Source organism: Nasonia vitripennis (genome assembly GCF_009193385.2).
Source record: "Nasonia vitripennis strain AsymCx chromosome 2 unlocalized genomic scaffold, Nvit_psr_1.1 chr2_random0010, whole genome shotgun sequence".
NCBI classification, from domain to species: Eukaryota; Metazoa; Arthropoda; class Insecta; order Hymenoptera; family Pteromalidae; genus Nasonia; species Nasonia vitripennis.
In genome coordinates, this window is record NW_022279617.1 from 2,898,366 (window position 1) to 2,907,425 (window position 9,060).

Here is a 9,060-nt window from a genome sequence, read left to right on the forward strand (position 1 = left end):
AATAAATTTATAGCATAGAGAATTTTTATCCGTGCACTCTTGCGCACGACACTATGGCTAAAAAAGAGGCTTTACAAAAACACATTCGAATACTGGTATTATACTATGAATCAGGAATCCTCGTGTTCTACAATACAGTTACTAAAGAAATTACTTAATAATAAATTAAAAATTTTCAGCGCTTTACAGGTTTACCTGTGCACCTGCTGTGATGATCGGCGTCGTGAAAAAGTACGCGTCGAAATAGTTTCCGCAGGATAAAAAAGATTATGTAATCATATAATAGATACCTTTATATACTAGACTATTGAATCTAATGATTCAAACCTTAGAATTAATAAATTAATGTATTACAGTTGCAACGGATGTTAAACAAATTGGTGCGTATGGTAGCACTTAATTTGAAGTCCATTTTGAACAGATACAATTGAGGTGCGCACAATTATTCGTTTGGTTACGAGAAAAATTGTATCATTCTGATGTAACGATACCCTAAATGGGTCGACTTAAACGTAACAAAGTCATTTTATTTAAACACAGTAAGGAATAGTTTAAACTCTGACAAATTCTAGCTTAAACAATGCATAATCTAATTTTAATTAATTAAAACGATTTCAGAAAGTCTCTGATAATTATTTTCAAAATCAATTGCAAGCTATCGAAAGTCTACAAAAACACCAAGTCGAATCGTATACAAACTCCAAGAACACAAAACTATAGTAGTGAGTATTTCTCTGCGACATCAGAATAAGACAAAGAAATTTTAAAATCAATTTTAAGATTTAATTAAGTTTGAGTATTGGAAGGGAATGGCCATTTCCTTCTTGCATGCTCGAAACTCGCTACGCTCGTGCGCTCACGGTGCAAATAAGGACTGCTTTAGTCACAAATAAGCGCGACTTGCGGATTTTAGTTTTACACGGCGCTTAGCGCCCTTGCTACGCTCGGGTGCTAACTACGCTGTGTAAAAAAGAACCATTAAAGTAACACGTATCGCAATGTACTATTTTTTGTCCGCTTTTTTAAAAATTTATAAAAATGATTAAAACATTTACTAACACATATATAAATATAGGTATACCTATATGTGTGTATCATATGTACTATTTTTTTGGTTAACCTTACCTATAACTTGATAAATGTTACCAAAAAAGTAGGTAACTTACCTACCAATTATTTTATTATACTTACCTAGTACTCGGTAAGGTTAACCAAAAAAATAGTTGGTGCGTATTTTGCCAAGCGGTTTGTTACTGTTACCAACCATTTTGTTCCGTGTATGTATAACTAAATAGTTTGAGGTGCCGTATCAAAAAATGTCACCTTAGTTCTGCTTCTAGACACAAAAAACGCAGAAATTGATACATGCGTTATAAAAACTATGGTATGCACCAAGGGCTAAGTGACATTTTGACCTTATGTGGATACTCGTCTACTGCTCGTACTGCGATCTCCACCTCGGTCTAAAAAAGCCTACTTTACGCCCTCGGTACACAATATACTATTTTCTACACGAAAACATTCTATACGGATATTCTTTACACCGATTTTGTATTATTTCACTATGTTACAACAATATATTATACGCTTGTGTAGAGTTCCGCCGTGTGGTAAAACAATACAAAATATAGAGAATACCCGTGTAGAAAATATCTGTATGGAATGTTTTGTGTAGGAAAATACGTTTGTGGAGGGTATTCATGTGTACAGTTTGTTCCCGGTGTCTCACACACTATCTTATAGGTGTAATAGAGTGTTGTGTGCGCGAAATTTATAGTAGTATAGCATTAACTTTTATTGACACTAACTATCAACCATTTGTATGCAAATTCAAATAAATTTGTTTATAGCACTGGGTGGCATAAATCAGCATCTATGTCACGCCTATCCGTGGCATAAATAGTCCATACTTGCATTGTGCTGATCGCCCTCGCTCGATAAATAACGTATCGGACGTTATTTATGCCGCGAGTATAGAACACTATTTTATAGCACTGACTAGCATAAATCCGCTGTCACGCCTACGCTGGCCTAAACAGTCCATTTTTGCAACGTGCAGTTAGCGCCCGAGCGTAGCGAGGGCGATCAGCACGGTGTAATAATGGACTATTTATGCCACGGATAGGCGTGACATAGATGCGGATTTATGCCACCCAGTGCTATAATGAAAGAAACATGCGAAATGACTCATTTTGTTTCTAGATCAAATTTACTTCGAAAGGCATACATTACCAAAATGTATCAGATATGACGCAAATGGCCAGAATAAAAGTGTAAGAAATCGACTGTCACCGAATGTTTTTTTAAAAGCGTTTAACCGTCACTGTAATACATCTTATACAGTTCTACAGAATGATGGAAAGCAAAACTACAAGATATTTTTTAGCTCTATTTCCTTTGTAGGGCTGTAAAGGACTTATTGTAGGGCAGTTGCTCATATTCAAAGAGATACGAATATTTTACCGATGGACTATTTAGTAGCTTGCGAACCAAGATTTATGAAAAAAAGATCATAGCGATATACGAGTTTTATGTTTATATAGCTATACACGATAAAGTTAAGACTGACCCCGTCGAGAACGTACAATTTCTTTTTTATTATTATCGCGTTGATATATATCTTATTTATATAACCTATACAAATCTCTGTAATAAGAAATACAGAAATAACAAACATCGAGCAGTTCATTAATATATATCAGAAAAACTTCAAAAATTTAATTAGAATCAAAAATACTGTTTAAATTAAATATATGGATCAGTTTTATCGAAGATTCCAAAATTGTCTTTTCAAAGATATTGCATCAATTAAAATAGTTTTATGAATTTACGTAATACGTGAATGGTTTTCAGATAAATGATATATCCTGGATTCTACATCGTGGCTCCAGGCGGTACAAGACACTTTGAAAATTTGTCTGGATGAGGGCTATTTCGATAGATTACCAATACATTTCACTTACTTTCAAATAGTCCCACAAAAAACGCTCTTCTATACTATATTTGCTCAAGTAAGTATAACACAATTGCAAGGTTGCAATTTACATCGCATCCTATAGTCATAATTGTTGAAACGTATTTATTGAATCTTGAGGTTTATTTATTCAATAATATGACACCGTACAAACTCTACACAAAAATAACCCTACACGCTACACAAAATAATTCTACACAGGAAATAACTGCACGGATAAATTCTACACAGATGTTTACTGCACGGAAATTCCCTACACACATTTACGGGAATTTTACTACACCGCAAAACTCTACACAATCATATAACCTATTGTTATACATTGTTGACAACAATAGGTTATACGATTGTGTAGAGTTTTGCGCTGTAGTAAAATTCCCGTAAATGTGTGTAGGGAATTTCCGTGCAATAATAAATATCTGTGTAGAATTTTTCCGTGCAGTTATTTCCTGTGTAGAATTATTTTGTGTAGCGTGTAGGGTTATTTTTGTGTAGAGTTTGTACAGTGTCAATAATATTACAGAGCAAAATTACTAGGCTATATGAAAGATACAATGTATAAGTGTTTAAATATGAAACAATAATATCGAGGAACTGTAGACTTTTCTGTGCTGATGGATTTCTCGTACTGACTGGTTCCTTGCCGGTCCGGCCGCTTATGAACCCTCAGGCCCTATCATAAAACTCCAGGTCAATTTGTCCTTCTTGAGAGTAGATGACGGTGGTGGGGGCGTATAGCCATTACTGCACATAGCAGATACTGCGTGGATATCGTTGAATTCCAACAATACTAGTAATAAACGATTTTTCATTGGGTAGTCTTTGGTGCCAACTCCCAAATTCTGAAACGGAAGCTCTTGCCAAATAAGTACGTCAACTTCGTGTTCTCAAACACCAAGCACTTTCAAAAAACCTACCGATACCATGAAACACACAAACATTACATAAAAACAGCGATCTGTGTTATCCCTAAAAACATGTTTTTAATAAATGTAAATGGATAATTAAATTAAAGGAAACAATAATAAAACTAGAACTTAAAAGACATTATAAATTTATTATAAGTGAGTATATATATATATATATATATATATATATATATATATATATATATATATATATATATATATATATATATATATATATATATATATATATATATATATATACATATATAATCTAACAAGGGAAGCCCATGAATTATAGGTGTGCAGAAGCTCCATCTTCTTCAAACTTTCTCAGTTATCTTACTTTTTACATCAAAGACGTATCTATGCCTACCACTTTTGACACTACATAGAACAAAATTGAAGTACAACAAGAGAATTCACCTTTTGTATCAAAGAATTATAAAAATAAAAATAATATTTCAATTAAAAGATATATATGCAAAATCAAAGATTTTAATAAGTTTGTGCAAAAACATGTAGAAAGTGTGTTTTGATGCATTATTTTAGTCAAAACATAGTATTTTTAGAAAATGTCCGTACGGGTATATGTGCGTGTGTTAGCTCGTATACATCTGCATCTCAACTTCTACTCAGTGGATTGCAATTTACCAAGTCTCACTTTCTTTGTTTTTACTATATCATGTATAGTCATATAAATTCATATAAACATTTCAAATTTGGGTGCTATTCAACCGGATGTCTAGATACAACTAATCAAATCTAGTTTTAAAAGGCTTTTCAACATCCGGCCATTTCTTTTTTAAAATAGAAGAAAAATAATATCTAAAGAAAAATTAACTTTTGAAAAAGTAAAAGGTTAGGCGAGTTTGATATATTTCGCAACGAAATTACAGATAGAAAAGAATTGAGATCAATCAAACAAAGTCAAGTTTAACATATTTAATCGTAATGAAGCAAGGAGCAACTCTCAAGATAATTACTATTTAACTTGCCATACCTGTTTCACTTTGTTTATTGGTGGACAACTGAAATTTTCTTTTTATATATTAGAACGTCATACAAACACCATAAGTACAATGAAACGGGCATGGCAAGTTATGTAGTATTTATCTTGAGAGTTGCTCCTTGCTTCATTACGATTAAATATGATAAACTTGACTTTGTTTGATTGATCTCAGTTCTTTTCTATCTGTAATTTCGTTGCGAAATATATCAAACTCGCCTAACGTGTTACTTTTTCAAAAGTTAATTTTTCTTTAGAGATTTTATTCCTTTTTTGTAAATTTCTTTGAGTATTTCATATTCGACGTCGTAAAAATAAAATATAAGCATCTTTAACCCTTTGACCACAGCTTTTTTGTAACATTTTTATCACTAACATGAGATCACTAATTGTTCTGATATACACCCCTTTTGAATTATTTCTACACCTAGACACCAAAAACCATGGTGCAAACCACCTAGACTTCGTCATCGGCCACCCTGTACACCTAGACACCGCGTTCAAATGATTTTTATACCTAGACACCAAAAACCACAGGGAAAACTACCTAGACGTCGTCATCGGCCACCCTGTACACCTAGACACTGCTCTTGAATGGCTTTCACACCTAGACACCAAAAACCACGGAGCGCTTTACCTAGACCTCGTCATCGGCTACCCTGTACACCTGGACACCGCGTTCAAATGATTTTTACACCTAAACACCAAAAACCACGGGGCGAACTACGTAGACCTCATCACCGGCAACCTTGTAACCTAGACACCGCTCTTGAATGATTTTTATAGCTATAATATAAACTCTTAATTTAATAGGACGCCGCAGTAACATTTTTTTGTATGTAACGCCGCAATGATATGAAGAATGTGAGGATATGTAAAAAAGGTGGAAAAGCAATTCCCTATCATTTTTGATACGCAGCTAACTTCACCGTTCTTTCACACTGGAGGCGGCTAACTTCACCTTCCTTTCACACTGGAGAAAAAGATAATGATTTGAGCAAATCATATACGAGATTATTTATATTATATTAATGGCAGCGTTTTTTTTGACAACTTCTATTAAAAATCACTGATTAGCCCACGAATGTAATAATATATAAAAATTACTTAGAAACAATTATGGAAAGTATCGTTTTTCTGAAAAGTAAAATCTCGGATACCAATATAGAAATAAATAGTGTCGCGGGTGCCAAAGCTTCGTCTTCTTCTCAAACTCGTCTTCGTGGCGCTACCGCGCCACTTGATTAAGTATATTTTGCTTTTTTTAAATTAACTTATACATACTATGTAATACTAAGTTTGTAAACTGTGTTTACCTCTGCAAGGTTCATGAGTATATCGTCGCTCCAAACGAAGACTAGTACATTTGCATTTCTCGCGTTAAAGACTAATACATTACGCTCCTTTACGTCGAAGCCTAGTACATTTCTCACTTTTACGTTAAAAACTAGTACATTTCGTACTTTTGCGTTGAAGACTAGTAAATTTTGAATTCCCGCGGCAAAAGCTAGTACATTTGGTTTACCGGAATCCTAAAAATTTTACAAATTTTTTTCAATTGAAAATTTTTTAAAAATTGGTGAAAATCTTAGAAAAACATGCAATTTTTACGATGCTGGAAAGCCAAATGTATTTGTCTTCGACGCAAAAGTGCGATATATACTAGTCCTTGACGCAAAAGTGCGAAATGTACTAGTTTTCGCGATGAAACTCAAATGTACTGGTTTTCGTCAGGTAATTCATATGTACTACTTTTCGTTAAGAGTGACAATATCTCTTCTAATTTGTATACTCTGTAAACTACATTCTTGGTTACAATAAATAAATTAATGAATAACTAGCAAATGTATTATTAAATATGTTGATTTGTCTTTATCGGTCTTCCCGAGGCAGGGGCCACTGCCTCCGATAGAGACAAATCAACATTCTTGATCACCACCGAGGGGCAACATCAGATAGAGAAAAACAATTTTTTCTAAAAATATTGCTATTATTAAATATTTTTCAAGCATGATTGACAGCTATATACGCTACATTTCGTCGTTTATGATACTCTAAAAGTATAGATTATAAATATATATCCAAAATCTAATATGCAATTTGTTCCGCAATATATAAAATAAATCAAATCGTTTCTAAAAGCAAATTCAAAGTATCGATTTCACTATTGAGATATACCGTATGTTTGTCTTAATTTTATACCCTAATACTTCGGAGACATCTGTTGCAGTTCGTGAATTGAGTGTTAGCTCAAGCTGATTATACAGCTATATATTTTTAGTAAATTTCATTTGGCAACAATACATTTTCTGTGTATTTTTACCTTCAATATAAAAACATTTTAACCGGTCAAATATTAATTGTATTTATTCAACTAAAATCGTTCTGAATTTGGTCCAAAATGCACTAACCATTTTTATTCAGTAGTTTTCTATGATTCGGATTAATAATTATAAATATCATTCAATAAATAATTTTGTTGCTTCCTTTCTAAGGAAGCCTTGCAATAGTGATTTTTGGAGTTTGTGTAAAAACATGTAGGAAGAGTGTTTTGATGCATTTTCAGTCAAAAAATGGTGTCTTTGGAAATGTCCGTACGGCTGTTTGTGTGTTCGTTCGTATACATCTGTATTTCAGCTTCTACTTAGTGGATTTCAATACAGCGTCCCCTCTTTTTTTGTTTTTACTATCATATAATAAGAAAACAGTCCGTTTTTACATTTTGTAGACGCATTTTTTTATAGCGATTTTGTAGTTTTGAGATTTTAGTTTTTTCTAATATAATTATTAGAAAAGTTGATAAAACTAAATTGCTCAATATGCAACCGAAAGAAAATAAAATTTCCTATCTTTTTTTACCGCAAAAATTTATATTATGATTAGTCGTTCCTTTATTATACACTATTAAGTGCCATTTTTTGAAACTGGTTTAACTTATAAACTAAATGTCGAACCTTTCAGGAAAAATAAAAAAAAAATACATGATTGTTAAGAGTTGTTAGAACTATACACCACTTTAATTTTTAGTCATTTCATGAAGCAGATCTGGAGAAAAACACCAAAAACTGAAAAAAGTCGTTTTCCTATGGCGCGCAATAACTGGAGTGAAAAGGCAATAATCAAGTTTAAATATTAGATTAAGTTATAGCATTATATTATATCATCTTGATACCTTTCTTTGGGTACTTTATGTAACTAGTTAGTTTCAAAGATACTGAGGTTCACAAACTTTTTGCTCACCCTGTATACTCTGCACAACTAAAAACAGTTCTCAGTTTAACAATTATAGCTATGTGAGAAAAAGAGGGAGAGAGTGAACGAATTATAATTGATCACGTATATGTAATTGATTAGAAATCATTTTATCCATAAAACGAAAAAGGACAAAAACTTTATAGAATTAAAAACAATTTTGATATTAAAGGATTACATAATGTTTTTTTTTTATTTATGATGATGAGGTTTATTTTTTAAATAAGTATATATCATCAAATAAATCATTCTTATGAAATATCAATAAGTATGGTGTCAACAATTTTTAGAGCTCTGTAAAAAAAATTTTGTCGTGATAGATACTTGAATGAATTTATTTGGATTCGCCAATACATTAAACCTATTATTATTTTTCTGTCATAACTAGGTATGTAATTTCATTGTCTGCATGTGTATAATTAAAAAAAAAAAACTAAAACATTTACGTAAACAAAAAAAAAAGTGATTAAATAAGTTAACGCGCGTTGTGTCATCGTGCAAAATCCCCAAATGATGTATAATTGGAGATCTCATAACGAACAACAATTTTTTACATCATTCTTTTACGGAGATATAATAGGATTTTGAACTATAACCGCGATTACTACCATAATATCAAACAAGTAATAGAATTCTCATTAAAATATTAGCGAGGACGACGCTGATTAAAATACTTTTTCGTTGCAGATATATTTACAATATCAATTTTTCTTAAATATATCTTAACCTTAAACATTAAAAACCTTTCTCATTCCGTTCATCCCCCGTTGTACATTAAGAAGGATCCATATTATTTTTAACATCGATGAGTTATCGAACGGTTAAATCATCGTCTACGCGCAAAAAAATTGCACGTGGTCTTGAGAATCTCCAAGAAAATATAAACAATCAACCAAGTCGTAAAAAGTAGACTAGGCACG